Here is a 16786-nt window from a genome sequence, read left to right on the forward strand (position 1 = left end):
TTAGGGTAATGGTGAGGGTTAGGGTGAGGGTGAGGGTTAGGGTTAGGGTTAGGGTGAGGTTTAAGTTGAGGGTGACTTTTAGGTTTAGGATTAGGGTTAGGGTTAGGGTTAGGCTTAGGGTGAGGGTTAGGGTGTGGGTGACGATTAGGCTTAGGATGAGGGTTAGGGATACAGTGAGGGTTAGGGTGAGGGTTAAGGTTAGGGTTAGGGTTAGCGTTAGTGTGAGGGTAAGGGTTAGGATGAGGGTAAGGTGAGGATGAAGATTAGGGTTAGGGTTAGGTTTAGGATTAGGATGATGGTGAGGGTTAGGTTTAAGTTCAGGGTTAGGGTTAGGGTGAGTGTTAGGGCTAGGTTTATTGTTAGCTTTAGGGTGAGGGTGAGGGTGATGGTGAGGATTAGGTTTATGGTTAAGTTTACTCTTAGACTGAGGGTGAGGGTGAGAGTGAGGTTGAAGGGTAGGGTTAGGTTTAGGGTTAGGGTGAGGGCTAGGGTGAGGCTGAGGGTGAGGGTTTCAGTTAGGTAAGTGTTAGGGTTAGGGTGAGGATTAGGGTGAGGGTTAGGTTAGGGTTAGGCTGAGGGTTAGGGTGAGGGGTAGGGTTAGGATGAGGGTGAGGGTTAGAATTAGGCTGAGGGTCAGGGTTATGGTTAGCATTAGTGCGAGGGTAAGGGTTAGGGTGAGGGTTAGGGTAGGATGAGGGTTAGGGTTAGGGTTAGCATTAGGATTAGTGATAGGGTGAAGATTAGTGTTTGGGTAAGTGTTAAGGTGAGGGATAGGGTGAGGGTTAGGGTTAGGGATAAGGTGAGGTTTACGGTTAGGGTTAGGGTTAGGTTGAGGTTTAGGCTGAGGGGTGGTTTAGGGTTAGGGTGAGGGTTAGGTTTAGTGTGAGTGTTAGGGTTAGGGTAAGGTTTAAGGTGAGATTTAGATTTAGGGTGATGTTTAGGGTGAGGGTGAGGATTAGGGTTAGCATTAGGGTTAGGTTTAGGGTTAGGGTTAAGGTTAGGGTTAGGGTAAGGGTTAGGGTGAGGATTAGGTTTAGGTTTAGGATTAGAGTGATGGGTAGGGTTAGCATGAAGGCTATGGTGAGGGTGAGGGTTAAGTTGAGGCTGAGGTTGAGGTTGAGGTTTTCAGTTAGGTATGGGTTAGGTTTAGGGTTAGGGTGAGGATAAGGGTGAGGTTGAGGGTTATTTTGAGGGTTAGGGTTAGGGTTAGGGTAAGAGTTATGTTTAGAGTGAGGGTGAAGGTTAGGGTGAGGCTGAGGTTTCGGTGAGGTTGAGGGTTCGGGAGATGGTGAGGGTTAGGTTGTGGGTGAGGTTTTGGGTTCGGGTGAGTGTTATGGTAATGGTGAGGGTTAGGGTGAGGGTGAGCGTTAGCGTTAGGGTTAGGGTGAGGTTTAAGTTGAGGGTGACGGTTTGGTTTAGGATTAGGGTTATGGTTAGGGTTAGGCTTAGGGTGAGGGTTAGGGTGTGGGTGAGGATTAGGCTTAGGATGAGGATTAGGGATACAGTGAGGGTTAGGGTGAGGTTTAAGGTTAGGGTTAGGGTTAGCGTTAGTGTGAGGGTAAGGGTTAGGCTGAGGGTAAGGTGAGGATGAGGATTAGGGTTAGGGTTAGGTTTAGGATTAGGGTGATGGTGAGGGTTAGGTTTAAGTTCAGGGTTAGGGTTAGGGTGAGTGTTAGGGCTAGGTTTATTGTTAGCTTTAGGGTGAGGGTGAGGGTGATGGTGAGGATTAGGTTTATGGTTAAGTTTACTCTTAGACTGAGGGTGAGGGTGAGAGTGAGGTTAATTTAAGGTTTATGGTTAGGGTGAGGATTAGGGTTTGGTTTAGGGTGAGGGTTACGGTTAGGTTTAGGGTTAGGGTAAGTTTTAGGGTTAGGGTGAAGGTTAGGGTTAGGGATAGGTTTAGGATTAGGGTGAGGGTTAGGGTGAGGCTGAGGTTGAGGGTTAATGTTAGGGTGAAGATTAGGGTTAGGGTTAGGATGAGGGTTAGCGTGAGGGGTAGGGTTAGGGTTAGGGTGAGGATTAGGGTGAGGGTTAAGGTGAGGGTTAAGATTAGGGTTAAGTTTGGAGTTAGGGTGAGGGTTAGGGTTAGGGTGAAGTTTAGGGTGACGGTGAGGGTTAGGGTGAGGGTGATGGTGACGGTTATTTTTAGGGTTAGTGTTAGGGTGAGTGTGAGGGTTAGGGTTAGGATTAGGGTTTGATTAAGGTTTAGGCTGAGTGTGAGGGTGAGGGTGAGGGTTAGGGTTAGGATTAGGGTGAGGGTTAGGTTTAGTGTGAGGGTTAGGGTGAGAGTGAGGTTGAGGGTCAGGTTTAGGGTGACTGTGACAGTGAGGGTGAGGGTTAGGTTTAGGGTGAGTTTTAGGTTTAGGGTTAGGTTTATTGTTAGGCTTAGGGTTAGGGTTAGTGTAAGAGTGAGGTTTAGGGATAGGGTTAGGGATAGGTTTAGGTTTAGCGTGAGGGCTACGAGGAGGGTGAGGTTTAGGGTGAGTGTGAGGGTTAGGGTTATGGTAAGGGTGAGTGTGACGTTGAGGTTGAGGGGGAAGTTTAGGTTTAGGGTTAGGGTTAGGGTGAGGGTGAGGTTGAGGGTTAGGTTTAGGATTAGGGTTAGGGTTAGGTTTAGGCTGAGGGTGACGGTGAGTGTGTGGGTGAAGGTTAGGAATAAGGTTAGGGTTAGCGTTAAGGTGAGGGCTAGGGTGAGGGTGAGGGTTAGAGTGAGAATGAGGGTGAAGGTGAGGGTTTGGGTTAGGTCTGAGTTAGTGTTATTGTTAGGGTGAGGATTAGGTTGAATGTGAGGGAGAGTGTGAGGTTTAGGGTTAGGGTGAGGGTTAGGATTAGAGTTAGGGTGAGGGTTAGGGTTAGGTTTATGGTTAGGGTGAGGGTTAGTGTTAGGGTGAGGGTTAGGGTTAGGGTTAGGTTTAGGGTCAGGTTGAGGGTAAGGTTTAGGTTGAGGGTTAGGGTGAGTGTGAGGGTTAGGGTTAGGGTGAGGTTGAGCATTAGCGTGTGGGTGAGGTTGAGAGTTAGGTTGAGGATTAAGGTGATGGTGAGGCTTAGGGTGACTGTGAGAGTTAGGGATATGTTTAGGTTGAGGGTTAGTGTTAGGGTAAGGGTTAGGGTTAGGGTGATGGTAAGGGTGAGGTTTAGGGTTTGGGTTCGATTGAGGGTCAGGGTTAGTGTGAGGGTTAGTGTTAGTATTAGGGTTAGTGTTAGGTTGAGGGAAAGTTTTAGGGTGTGTGTTAGGTTGAGGGTAAGCGTTAGGGTTAGCATTAGGGTTAGGGTTAGGGTGAGGTTAGTGTTAGGATCAGGGTTAGGTTTAGGGTGAGGATTATTGTTAGGGCTAGGATAAGGGTTAGGGTGAGTGTGAGGGTGAGGGTTAGCGTTAGGGTTAGGGTTAGGGTGAGGGTGAGGGTGAGTGTTAGGGTTAGGGTTAGGGTTAGGTTTAGGCTCAGGGCGAAGGTGAGGGTGAGTGTAAGGATTAGGGTTAGGGTTAGGGTGAGGGTTAGGGATAGCGTTAGTGTTAGGTTGAGGGTGATAGTTAGGGTGAGGGTTAGGTTTAAGGTTAGGGTGAGGGTTAGTTTTAGTGTGAGTATTAGGGTTAGGGATAAGTTTGGGTTAGTGTGAGGTTAAAGTTTAGGGTAAGGGTTTGGGTGAGGGTGAGGGTTAGGGTTAGGGTAAGGTTTAGGGTGAGTGTTAGTGTTAGCATTGGGGTTAGGGTTAGGGTTATTGTTAAGGCTAGGGTCAGGTTTAGGGTGAGTGTGAGGGTGAGGGATAGCATTAGGGTTAGTGTTAGGGTGAGGATGAAGTTGAGTGTTAGGGTTAGAGTTAGGGTTAGGCTGAGGGCGAGGGTGGGGGTGAGGGTAAGGGTTAGGGTTAGGGTTAGGGTGAGGGCTAGGTTGAGCGTGAGGGTTAGTGTGAGAGTGAGGGTGAGGGTGAGGTTTTCGGTTAGGGTGAGGTTTAAATTGAGGTTGAGGGTGAGTGTGAGGGTTAGGGTTAGGGTTAGGGTTATGATATGGTTTAGGGTTAGAGTGAGGATTAGGGTTAGGGTTAGGGTGAGGGTGAGAATTAGGGTTAGCGTTAGGGTTAGGATGAGGGTTAGGGTGAGGGTTAGGGTTAGGGTATGGTTAGGGTGAGGGTTAGAGTTAGGGTGACTTTTAGGGTGAGGGGTAAGTTTAGAATTTCGTTGAGGGTTAAGATTAGGGTTAGGATGACGGTTATGGCGTGGGTGAGGGTTAGGTTTTGGATTAGGGTAAGCATTAGGGTTAGGCTTAGGGTGAGGGTTTGAGTGAGGGTCAGCGAGAGGGTTAGGGTTAGGGTTATAATGAAGGTTAGGGTTAGTGTGAGGGTTAGGGTGAGGGTGAGGTTGATGGTGAGGGTTAGGGTGAGGGTGAGTGTTAGGGTGAGTTTTAGCATTAGGGTTAGTGTCAGGGTTAGGGTGAGGTTGGGGGTTAGGTTAAGATTAGGGTTAGGGTTTGGGTTAGGCTGAGGCTCAGGGTGAGGGTGAGTTTGAGGTTTAGGATTAGGCTGAGGTAGACGGTGAGAGTCAGTGTTAAAGTTCGGGTGAGGGTTAAGTTGAGGGCTAGGTTGAGGTTGAGCATTTCGGTTATGTAAGGGTTAGGGTTATTGTTAGGGTGAGGTTTAGGTTGAGTGTGGGGGTTAGTGTGAGGTTTAGGGTGAGGGTGAGGGTTAGGGTTAAATTTAGTGTGAGGGTTAGGTTTAGGTTGACGTTTAGGGTGAGGGTGAGCGTTAGGGTGAGGGTAAGAATTCTAGTTCATGTGAGGGTTAGGTTATGGGTGAGGGTTAGGGTGACGGTGAGGGTTAGGGTGAGGGTTAGGGTGAGGGTTAGGTTTAGGGTTAGTGTGAGGGTTAGGGTTAGTGTGAGGGTTAGGTTTAGGGTTAGTGTGAGGATAAGGGTTATGTTGAGGGTTAGGAAGAGGGTGAGGGTTAGGGTTAGCGTTAGGTTTATTGTGAGATTTAGGAAGAGGGTTAGGGTTAGGGTGAGGGTTATGGTTAGTGTGATGTTTAGGGTGAGGTTGACGGTTAGGTTGATGGATGAGGGTGAGGGTGAGTGTTAGGGTGAGTGTGAGTGTGAGGGTGACGGTGAGGGTTAGGGTTAGGGTTAAGGTTAGGGTGAGGGTGAGGTTTATTTTTAGGATTACGTTTAGGGTTAGGGTTAGGCTGAGGGAGAAGCTGAGGGTTAGTATTAGGGTTCGTATTAGTGTTAGGGTGAGGGCTAGGGTAAGGGTGAGGTTTAGGGTTAGAGTGAGTTTGAGGGGGTGTGTTACGGTTAGGGTTAGGGTTAGGCTGAGGGCGAGGATGTGGTTGAGGGTAAGGGTTAGGGTTTGGGTTAGGAGTGTTAGGGTTAGGTTGAGTTTGAGGTTTAGGGTGAGGTTTAGGGTGAGAGTTAGGGATATGGTGATGTTTAGGGTGAGGGTGAAGGTTAGGGTGAGGATTAGGGTTCGGTTTCAGTTGAGGGTTAGTGTGAGGGTGAGGGTTAGGATTATGTTTAGGATGAGAGTTAGAGTTAATGTTATGGTTATGGTGAGGGTTAGGGTGAGGGGTAGGGTTAGGGTTAGGGTGAGGGTTAGGGTTAGTGTGAGGGTTGGGTTTAGTGTTAGGGTTAGTGTGAGGATAAGGTATATTTTGACGGTTAGGATTAGGGTGAGGATTAGCGTTGGCGTTAGGGTTAGGGTGAGGTTTAGGGTGAGGTTTAGGGATAGGGTAAAATTTAGGGTAAGGTTTAGGTTTAGGGTGAGGGTTAGGTTTAGGTTTAGGGTAAGGGTGAGTTTGCGGGTCAGGGTTTGGTTTAGGATAAGGTTAGGGTTAGGGTTAGTCTTAGGGTGAGGGTGAGGGTGCGATTGAGGGTTACCGTTAGGTTGAGGGGTAGGGTTAAGTTTAGGATTAGGGTGAGGGTAAGGGTTACGCTGAGGGTTTGGGTGAGGGTGAGGGTTAGGTTTAGGGTTAGGGTGAGGGTGAGGGTGAGGGTGAGGGTAAGGGTTAGGTTGAAGTTTAGAGTTAGGATGAGGGCTAGATTGAGGGTGAGGGTTAGGGTTACCATGAGGGTTAGGGTTAGGTTTAGGGTGAGGGTTAGGCTTTGGTTAGGTTTATGGTGAGGGTGAGGCTGAGGGTTAGGGTTAGGTTGAGTGTTAGGATTAGGGTGAGGGCTAGGGTGAGGGTGAGCGTTAGGGTGAGAGTGCGAGGGAGGGTGTGGGTGAGGGATTCGTTTAGGTAAGGGTTAGGGTTAGGGTGAGGTTTAGGGTGAGGGTGAGGGTTAGGGTGAGTGTTAGGTTTTTCGTGAGGGTTAGGGTTGTAGTTAGGGTGAGGGTTAGGGTTAGGTTGATGTTTAGGATGAGGGTGAGGGTTCGCGTGAATGTTCGGGTTCGGGTTCGGGTTCGGGTTCGAGTGAGGATGAGGGTTAGGTTGTGGGTGATGGTTAGGGTTCGGGTGAGATTTAGAGTAAAGTGTGGTCTAGGGTGAGGCTGAGGGTTAGGCTTCAGTTTATGATTAGGGTGAGTGTTAGCGTTAGGTTTAGGGTTAGGGTGAGGCTTAGGGTGAGAGGTAGGGTTAGGGTTAGATTGAGGGTTAGGATTAGTGTGAGGGTTAGGGTTATCTATAGGGTTATTGTTAGTGTGAGGATAAGGGTTAGGGTGAGGGTTAGGGTGAGGGTGAGTGTTAGGGTTAGGGTGAGGTGAGGGTTACTATGATGGCTTGGATGTGAGTCAGGGTTAGTGTTAGCATAAGGGTTAGGGTTAGTGTGAGGGTGAGGTTGAGGGTGAGGGTGAGGGTTTTGGTTAGGTAAGGGATAGGGTTAGGGTGAGGATTAGGGTGAAGGTGAGGGTTAGATTGAGGGTGAGGCTTGGGGTTAAGGTGAGGGTTAGGGTTTGGGTTAGGGTGAAGGTTAGGTTTAGGTTGATGTTTAGCTTGAGGTGGAGGGTGTTAGGGTGAGGGTGAGGGTTAGTATGAGGGTGAGGATTAGGGTTTGTGTTAGGATTGAGGTGAGGGTTAGCATTAGGTTTAGGGTTAGCTTGAAGTTTAGGGTGAGGGTTAGGGTTAGTGATAGGGTGAGGTTTAGGTTTAGTGTGAGGGTTAGGGTTAGGTATAGGGTTAGGGTTAGTGTGAGGATGAGGTTTAGGGTGAGGGTGAGGATTAGGGTTAGCTTTAGGGTTAGGGTGAGTGTTACGGTGAGGGTTAGGGTTAGGGTTAGGGTGATATTTATGGTGAGGGTTAGGGTTAGGGTTAGGGTGAGAGTGAGGGTGAGGGTGAGGGTGAGGGTTAGGTGTAGGATCAGGGTTAGGTTTAGGGTTAGAGTGAGTGTGAACGTGAGGGTGAGGGTGAGGGTGAGGTTGAGTGTTAGGGTGTGGTTGAGATTTAGGGTTAGGGTGAGGATTAGGGTTATTCTTAGGGTTAGGGTTATAGTGAGCTTTACAGTTAGAGTGAGGTTTAGGGTGAGGGTGAGGTTTAGCGTTAGCAATAGGGTTAAGTTGAGGATTAGGGTAAGGTTTAGTTTTAGGGATAGGGTGAGGGTGATGGTTAGGTTTAGGATTAGGGTTTGGGTTAGTGTTTTGGTGAGGCTGAAGGTGAGGGTTAGCATTAGGATTAGGTTTAGGTTTAGGGTTACAGTTATTGTTAGGGTTACGGTTATGGTTGAGTGTGTGTGAGGGTTAGCATTAGGGTTATGGTTAGGATTAGGGTGATGGAGGGGGTGAGTGTTAGGTTTAAGTTTAGGGTTACGGTTTGGGATAGGCTGAGGGTGAGGGTGAGGGTGAAGGTGAGGATTAGGTTTAGGGTGAGGGTAGAGTTAGGGTTAGGATGAGGGTTAGGCTGAGGGGTAGGGTTAGGCTTAGTGTGAGGGTTATGTTTAGGCTTAGTGTGAGGGTTAGGGTGAGGGTTAGGTTGAGATTTAGGGTTAGGATTAGGTTTAGGGTTAGGGTGAGGATTAGGGTTAGGGTAAAGTTTAGGGTGAGGGTTAGTGGTAGGGTTAGGGTGAGGGTTAGTGTTACGGTGAGGGTTAGGGTTAGTTTTAGGGTGAGTTATAGGGTTAGGTTTAGGGTTAGTGTGAGGTTTAGGGTCAGGATTAGGGTTAGGGATAGGATATCATTCATTGTTAGTGTTATGGTTAGGGTTAGGTTGAGGTTAGGGTGAGGGTTAGCATTAGGGTTATGGTTAGTGTTAGGGTGAGTGAGGGGGTGAGGGTTATGTTTAGGATTAGGGTTAGGGTTAGGCTGAAGCTGAGGCTGAGGGGGAGGGGGAGGGGGAGGGTTAGGGTTAGGGTGAGGATTAGGGTTAGGGTTAGGATGGGTGTTCGGGTGAGAGTTAGAGTTAGGGTTAGTGTGAGGATTAGGGTGAGGGTTAGGATGAGGGTTAGGGTTAGGGTTAAGTTTGGGGTTAGGGTGAGGGTTAGGGTTAGGGTGAAATTTAAGGTGATGTTGAGTTTTAGGGTGAGGTTGAGGGTGAGGGTGAGGGTTAGGGTAAGCCTGAGTGTGAAGGTGATGGTGAGGGTTATTGTTAGGGTTAGGGTTAGGGTAAGTGTGAGGATTAGGGTTAGGATTAGGGTTTGGTTAAGGGTTAGGCTGAATTTGAGGGTGAGTGTGAGTGTGAGGGTTAGGCTTAGGGTGAGGGTTAGGGTTAGTGTGAGGGTTAGGGTGAGGATGAGGTTGAGGGTCAGGTTTAGGGTGACTGTGACAGTGAGGGTTAAGGTTAGGGTTAGTATTAGGGTTAGGGTTAGGGTGAGGGTGAGGGTTAGGGTTAGGATTAGGCTTAGGTGTAGGGTTATTATTAGGGCTAGGATTAGGGTTAGGGTAAGAGTGAGGTTTAGGGTTAGGGTTAGGGTGAGGTTTAGGTTTAGCGCGAGGGCTACGGCGAGGGTGAGGTTTAGGGTGAGTGTGAAGGTAGGTTGTGGGTAAGGGTTACGATTTGGCTTAGGGTTATTGTAAGGCTGAGGGTGACGGTGAGGCTGAGGGTGAATGTTAGGTTTAGGGTTAAGGTTAGGGTTAAAGTGAGGGCTAGGTTGAGGGTGAGGGTTAGGGTGAGAATGAGGGTGAAGGTGAGGGTTTCAGTTAGGTAAGAGTTAGGGTTATTGTTAGGGTAAGGATTAGGTTGAATGTGAGGGATAGGGTGAGGGTTAGGTTAGAGTTAGGGTGACGGTTATGGTTAGGTATAGGGTTAGGGTGAGGGTTAGGCTTAGGGTGAGGGTGAGGGTTAGGGTGAGAGTTAGTGTTAGGGTTAGTCTGAGGGTTAGGGTTAGGGTTAGGGTCAGGTTTAGGGTAAGGGTTAGGTTGAGGTTTATTGTGAGGGTGAGGGTTAGGGTTAACGTGAGTTTGAGCATTAGCGTGTGTGTGAGGTTGAGGGTTAGGTTGAGTGTTAGGGTGACGGTGAGGCTTAGGGTGACTGTGATGTTTAGGTATAGGTTTAGGGTTAGGGTTAGTGTTATTGTAAGGGTTAGGGTTAGGGTGACGGTAAGGGTGAGGGGTAGGGTTAGGGTTAGGTTGAGGGTCAGGGTTAGTTTGAGGGTTAGGGTTAGTGTTAGGGTTAGGGTTAGGTTGAGGGAAAGGTTTAGTGTTTGTTTGAGGGTGTGGTTAAGCGTTAGGTTTAGCGTTAGGGCTAGGGTTAGGTTTAGGGTGAGTGTAAGGGGAGGGTTAGCGTTAGTTTTAGGGTGAGGTTTAGGGTGAGGTGTAGGGTTAGGGTTAGGTTAAGGGTTAGGATTAGTGTGAGTTTTAGGGTTAGGGTTAGGTTTAGCGTAAGGTTTAGTGTTAGGGTGAGGGTGAGGGTTAGGGTTAGGGTGAGGGTGAGGGTTAGGGTTAGCGTTAGGGTTAGGGTGAAGGTTAGAGTTAGGGTTAGGGTTAGAGTAAGGTTTAGGTTTAGGGTTAGGTTTAGGGTGAGGATTAGGGTGAGGGTTCGTGTGAGGGTTCAGATTCAGGTGATGGTGAGGGTTAGGGGGTGGGTTAGGGTTAGGGATAGGGTCAGGTTAGGGTGATGGTGAGGGTTAGGGTGAGGGTGAGGGTTAGGGTTAGGTAAGGGTGAATGTTAGGGTGAGGTTTAGGTTGAAGGGTAGGGTTAGGTTTAGGGTGAGCCTTAGGGTTAGTTTGAGTGTTAGGGTTAGTGATAGGGTTAGGGTTAGTGTGAGGTTAAATTTTAGGGTGACGGTTAGTGTCAGGATGAGGGTTAGGTTGAGGGTTAGGGTTAAGTTAGGTATGCGGTTATGTTTACAATAAGGGTTATGTTTAGGGTGATGTTTAGGGTGAGAGTGAGGGTTAGGATGATTGTGAGGTTTCGGGTGTGGGTGAGGGTTCAGGTGAGGGTGAGGGTTAGGGTGTGGGTTAGGTTTAGGGTTAGGGTCGGGTTACGGTGACATTGAGGGTTAGGGTGACAGTGAGGGTTAGGGTTAGTGTTAGGGTGATTGTTAGGGTGAGGGTTAGGTTGAGCGGTCGGTTTAGGGTTAGGGTGAGGTTTAGAGTTAGTGTGAGGGTTAGTGTTTGGGTTAGGGTTAGGGTTAGTGTGAGGTTAATGTTTAGGATGAGGGTTAGGGTGAGGGTGAGGGTTAAGGTGACAGTGAGTGTTAGGGTGAAGCTGAGGGTTAGGGTTAGGGTGTGGGTTCAGGTTAGGGTTAGGGTGAGGGGTTAAGTGAGGGGTAGGGTAGGGTTAGGGTGAGGGTTAGGTTTAGGATGAATATGAGGGTTATGGTTAAGATTAGGGTTAGGTTTAGGGTTACGGTGTAGTTGAGGGTGAGAGTGAGGGTTAGGGTTAGGTTTAGGGTTATGGTGAGGGTAAGGTTGAGGGTGAGGTTTAGGTTATGGTGAGGGTTAGGGTTAGCGTTATGTTTAGGGTGAGGCTTAGGCTGAGTGTTAGGTTTAGGGTTGAGGGTAAAAGTTAGGGTGAGGGATAGGGAGAGGTTGAGGATGAGCGTGAGGGTGATGGTGAGGGAGAGGGTTTTGGTTAGGTTAGGGTTAGGGTTAGGATTATGGTGAGGATTAGTGTGAGGGTGAGGGTTAGGTTGAGGCTTAGGGTTAGGGTGAGTGTTAGGGTTAGGTTTAGGGTGAGGGTTAGGGTTAGGGTGATGTTTATGGTGAGAGTTAGGGTGACAGTGAGGATGAGAGATTGGGTGAGGGTGAGGGTTAGGGTTAGTGTTAGGGTGAAGGTTAGGATTAGGGTTAGGGTTAGGGTGAGGGTTAGTGTGAGTTGTAGGTTTCAGGTTATGGTGAGGGTTATGGTTAGTGTGAGGGTTAGGGTTAGGTTTAGGGTTAGTGTGAGGATAAGGCTTAGGGTTAGGGTTAGATTGAGGGTGAGGTTTAGGTTTAGCGTTAGTGTTAGGGTGAGTTTTAGGGTTATGGTGAGTGTTAGGGTTAGGGTTAGTGTTAGAGTTAGGGTGAGGGTGAGGGTGAGGGTGAGGGTTAGGTTTAGGTTTAGGTTTAGGGTTAGGGTTAGTGTTAGGGTAAGGGTGAGGATGAGGTTGAGTGTTAGAGTGTGGTTGAGGGTTAGGGTTAGGGTGAGGATTCAGGTTAGGGTTAGGGTTAGGGTTAGAGTGAGCTTTAGATTTAGAGTGAGGTTTAGGGTGAGTGTGAGGTTTAGGGTTAGCAATAGGATTAGGGTAATGGTTAGGTTTGGGTATAGTGTGAGGGTGAGGGTTAGGTTTAGGATTAGGGCTAGGGTTAGAGTTTTGGTGAGGCTGAGGGTGAGGGTTAGGGTTAGGATTAGGTTTAGGTTTAGGGTTACAGTTATTGTTAGGGTTTGGGTTAGCGTTAAGTTGAGTGTGAGTGTGAGGGTTAGCATTAGGTTTATGGTTAGGATTAGGGTAAGGGAGGGGGTGAGGGTTAGGTTTAAGATTAGTGTTAGGGTATGGGTGAGGCTGAGGGTGAGTGTGAGGTTGAGGGTGAGGGTTAGGATGAGGGTTAGGGTGAGGAGTAGGGTTAGGGTTAGGGTGAGGGTTATAATGAGGGTCAGGGTGAGGGTTAGGGTTAGGGTTAGGTTTAGGGGTAGAGTGAGTGTTAGGGTGAGGTTTAGGGTGAGTGTTAGGTTTACCAGTGGGTGAGGCTTGGTGTAAGGATTAGAGTTAGGGTGAGCGTTAGATTGAGGGTGTGGGAGAGGTTTAGGTTTAGTGTTAGGGTGAGGCTGAGGGTGAGGTTTTGGTTTAGGATTATGGTTAGGGTTAAGGTTAGGCTTAGGGTGAGGGTGAGGGTGAGGTGGAGGGTTAGGGTTAGGGTGAGGGGTAGAGTGAGAGTGAGGTTTAGGTTGAGGGTTAGGGTTAGGTTTCGGGAGATGTTTAGGTTGAGGGTGAGGGTTAGGGTGAGGTTTCGGTTTCGGGTTCAGGTTCCGTGAGGATGAGGGTTAGGGTGTGGGTGAGGGTTAGGTTTCGAGTGAGTTTTAGGGTGATGGTGAGGATTAGGGTGAGGGTGAGGTTTAGGGTTAATGTTATTGTTAGGGTGAGTGGTAGCGTTAGGGTTAGGGTTAGGGAGAGGGTTAGGGTTTGGGGTAGGGTTAGGCTTAGCGTGAGGTTTAGGGTTATTGTGAGGGTTATGTTTAGGGTTATTGTTTAGTTATTGTTAGTGTGAGGATAAGGGGTAGGGTGAGGGTGAGGGTTAGGGTTAGGATTAGGGTTTGGGTAAGGTTTATGGTGAGGGTTAGAGTTAGGGTGAGTGTGAGGGTTAGGGTTAGGGTGAGGGTTATTGTTAGAGTTAGGGTTAGGGTTACGCTTAGTGTTATTGTTAGGTTTACGGTTAGGGTGAGGGTGAGGGTGAGGTTTAGCGTTAGGGTTAGGGTTAGGGTGAGGGTGAGGGTGAGTGTTAGTTTTAGCGTCAGGGTGAGGGTTGGGGTGAGGGGTAGGTTAGTGTTAGGGAGAGGGTTAGGGTTAGGGTTAGAGTTAGGTTTAGTATGAGGATAAAGGTTAGGGTGAGGGTTCAGGTTAGTGTTAGCGTTAAGGTTAGGGTTAGGGTGAGGGTAAGGGTTAGGGTGATATTTAGGGTGAGGTTGAGCATTAAGGTGAGGGTGAGGTTGAGGGTAAGGGTGACGGTGACGTTGAGGGTTAGGTTTAGGGTGAATGTGAGGGTTATGTTTAAGATTAGGGTTAGGTTTAGGGTTAGGGTGAAGTTGAGGGTGAGGGTGAGGGTTAGGGTTAGTGTGAGGGTTAGGATTAGTTTGAGGGTTAGGGTGAAGGTGAGTTTGAGGGTGAGGTTTAGGGTGAAGGTGATGGTGAGTGTGAGTGTTAGGTTTAGACTTAGGGTTAGGTTTAGGGTTAGGGTTAGTGTTAGGTTGAGGGTGAGGGTGAGGGTAAGGGTTAAGGTTCACGTTAGGGTGAGTGTTGGGGTTAGAGTTAGGGTAAGGATTAGTTTTAGGGTTAGGGTTAGTTTGAGGTTTAGGTTTAGGGTTAGGATTAGGGTGAGCTTTAGGGTTATGGTTAGGGTGAGGGTGAGGTGTAGGTTTAGGGTTAGGGTAAGGTTTAGGGTTATGGTGAGTGTTAGGGTTAGGTTTAGGGTTAGGTTGAAGGTGAGGGTGAGCTTTAGGGTTAGGGTTAGTTTTAGGGTGAGGGTTAGAGTGTGGTGAGGGTTCGGATTAGTGTGAGCGTCAGGGTGTACGTGAGGGTTAGGGTGAGGTTGAGGATCAGGGTTAGGTTTAGGTTGAGGCTTAGTGTTAGGGTTAGGTTTAGGCTTAGGGTGAGAGTTAACACGAGGTCTAGGGTTAGAATTAGGGTGAGGGTTAGTGTTAGTGTGAGTGTTAGGGTTAGGTTCAGTCTCAGGTTTAGTGTATGGTTAAAGGTTAGGCTGAAGGTTAGGGTGAGGGTGAGTGTTAGGGTTATCGTTAAGGTTAGGGTGAGGGTTAGTGTGAGGGTTAGGTTTAGGGTGAGGTTACGGTGAGGGTAAAATTTAGGGTTAGGGTTAGGGTTAGGGTGAGGGATAGGGTTAGTGTGAGGGTTAGTGTTAGGGTTAGGGTTAGGGTTAGTGTGAGGTTAAAGTTTGGGATGAGGGTTAGGGTGAGGGTGAGGGTTAGGGTGATTATTAGGGTGTTGGTTAAGGTTAGGTTGAGGGTTAGGTTTAGTTTTAGGATGAGGGTTAGGGTGAGGGTGAGTGTTAGGGTTAGGATTAGGGCCAGGGTGAGGGCTAGGCTGAGGGTGAGGGTTTGGTGAGGTTGAGCGAGAGGGTTAGTGTTAGGTTTACCATGAGGTTTAGGGTGAGGGTGAGTGTTAGGGTTAGAATTAGGGCCAGGGTTAGGGTTAGGCTGTGGGTGAGGGTTTGGTGAGGGTGTGTGAGAGGGTTAGGGTTAGGGTTAGGATGAGTGTTAGTGTTAATGTTAGGGTTAGGGTGAGGGTCAGGTTGAGTGTGAGGGTTAGGGTGAGGGTGAGTGTGAGAGTTAGGGTTAACGTTAGGGTTAGGTTTAGGGTTAGGGTGAGGTTCGGGTTAGGTTTAGGATTAGGGTTAGGGTTTGGGTTAGGCTGATTCTGAGGGTGAGGTTGAGGGTTTTAGGGTTATTCTGAAGTTGAGAGTGAGAGTTAGGGTTAAAGTTAGGGTGAGGGTTAAGGTGAGGGCTAGGGTGAGGGTGAGGGTTTCACTTAGGTAAGTGTTAGGGTTATTGTTAGGGTGAGGTTTAGGTTGAGTGTGGGGGTTAGTGTGAGGTTTAGGGTTAGGGTGAGGGTTAGCGTTAGAGTTAGGGTGAGGGTTAGGTTTAGGGTGATGTTTAGGGTGAGGGAGAGGGTTAGGGTGAGGGTTAGGTTTCGGGTTCAGGTGAGGATTAGTTTATGGGTGAGGGTTAGGGTGAAGGTTAAGGTGACGGTGAGGGTTAGGGTGAGGGTGTGGTTTAGCGTTATGATTAAGGTGACAATTAGGGTTGAGGTTAGGGTAGGGTGAGGGTTTGCGTGAGGGTTAGGGTTAGGGTTAGTGTGAGGGTTAGGGTTAGGGTTAGTGTTGAGGATAAGGGTTATGTTGCGGGTTAGGAAGAGGGTGAGGGTGAGGGTTAGCTTTAGGGTTATTGTGAGGTTTAGGGAGAGGGTGAGGGTTATGGTGAGGGTTAGGGTTAGGGTGATGTTTAGGGTGATGTTGAGGGTGAGGGTGAGGTTTTGGTGTGAGGGTGAGGGTTAAGGTGAATGTGAGAGTGAGGGTGAGGGTGAGGTTTAACGATAATGTTAAGGTTAGGGTGAGGGTTTGGTTTATTCTTAGAATTAGGGTTAGGGTTAGGGTTAGGATGAGGGAGAGGCTGAGGGTTAGTGTTAGGGTTAGGATTAGGGTTAGGGTTAGGTTGAGGGCTAGGATGCGGGTGAGGGTTAGGGTTAGGGTGGTTTAGGGTGAGTGTTAGGGTTAGGGTTAGGCTGAGGGCGAGGATGGTGTTGAGTGAAAGGGTTAGGGTTAGGGTTAGGGTGAGGGTTAGGGATAGGGTGATGTTTAGGATGAGGGTTAGGGTGAAGGTTAGGGTTCGGTTTCAGGTGAGGGTTATGGTGTGGGTGAGGGTTAATTGTAGGGTGAATTTTAGGGTGACAGTGAGGGTTAGGGTGAGGGTGAGGGTTAGGCTTATGTTTAGGTTGAGAGTTAGAGTTAATGTTAGGGTTATGGTGAGGGTTAGGGTGAGGGGTAGGGTTAGTGTTAGGGTGAGGTTTAGGGTTAGTGTTAGGGTTAGTTTTAGGGTTAGGGTTATTGTGAGGATAAGGGTTATGGTGAGGGTTAGGATTAGGGTGAAGGTTAGGTTTTGTCTTAGGGTTAGTGTGATGTTTAGGGTGAGGGTTAGGGTTAGGGTTAGGGTAAGGGTAAGGGTAAGGTTTAGGATTAGGTTTAGGGTTAGGGTTAGGCCTTGGGTGAGGGTGAGGGTGAGATTGAAGGTTACGGTTAGTGTGAGGGGTAGGATTAAGGTTAGGATTAGGTTGATGGTAAGGTTTATGCTGAGGGTTTGGGTGAGGGTGAGGGTTAGGTTTAGGATAAGGGTTAGTGTGAGGGTGAGGTTGAGGGTCAGAGTTAGGTTGAGGGTTAGGTTTAGGCTGAGGGCTAGATTGAGGGTGAGGGTTAGGGTTAGCATTAGGGTTAGTGTTAGGTTTAGGGTGAGGGTTAGGCTTTGGTTAGCGTTAGGGTGAGAGTGAGGGTGAGGGTTAGGGTTCAGTTGAGGGTTAGGGTTAAGGCTAGGGCTAGGGTGAGGGTGAGCGTTAGGGTGAGGGTGAGAGGGAGGGTGAGGGTGAGGTTTCGGTTAGGTTAGGGTAAGAGTTAGGGTGAGGTTTAGGGTGATGGTGAGGGTTAGGTTGAGTCTTAGGTTTAGCGTGAGGGTTAAGGTTGGGGTTAAGTTGAGAGTTAAGGTTAGGTTGATGTTTAGGTTGAGGGTGAGGTTTAGGGTGAGGGTGAGTGTTCGGATGAGGATGAGGGTTAGTGTGTGGGTGAGAGTTAGGGTTCAGTTTATGATTAGGGTGATGGTTAGCAATAGGGTTAGGGTTACGGTGAGGGTTAGGGTGAGGGTAGGGTTAGGGTTCAGTTTATGATTAGGTTTAGCATTAGGGTGAGGGTTAGGGTGAGGGTACGGTTAGGGATCGTGTGAGGGTTAGGGTTAGTGTGAGGGTTAGGGTTATGTATAGGGTTAGTGTTATTGTGAGGATAAGGGTTAGGGTGAAGTTTAGGGTGAGGGTGAGGATTAGGGTTAGGGTATGGGTAAGGGTTACGGTGATGTTTAGGGTGAGGGTCAGGGTTAGGGTTATCATTTGGGTTAAGGTTAGTGTGAGGGTGAGGGTGAGGGAGAGGTTGAGGGTTTCAGTTTGGTAAGGTATAGGGTTAGGGTGAGGATTAGGGTGAGGATGAGGGTTAGATTGAGGATGAGAGTTATTGTTAGTGTTGGGGTTAGG

The sequence above is a fragment of the Dipodomys merriami genome, unplaced genomic scaffold, assembly GCF_024711535.1.
Source record: "Dipodomys merriami isolate MVZ:Mamm:240054 unplaced genomic scaffold, mDipMer1.0.p SCAF_47, whole genome shotgun sequence".
Classification (NCBI taxonomy): Eukaryota; Metazoa; Chordata; class Mammalia; order Rodentia; family Heteromyidae; genus Dipodomys; species Dipodomys merriami.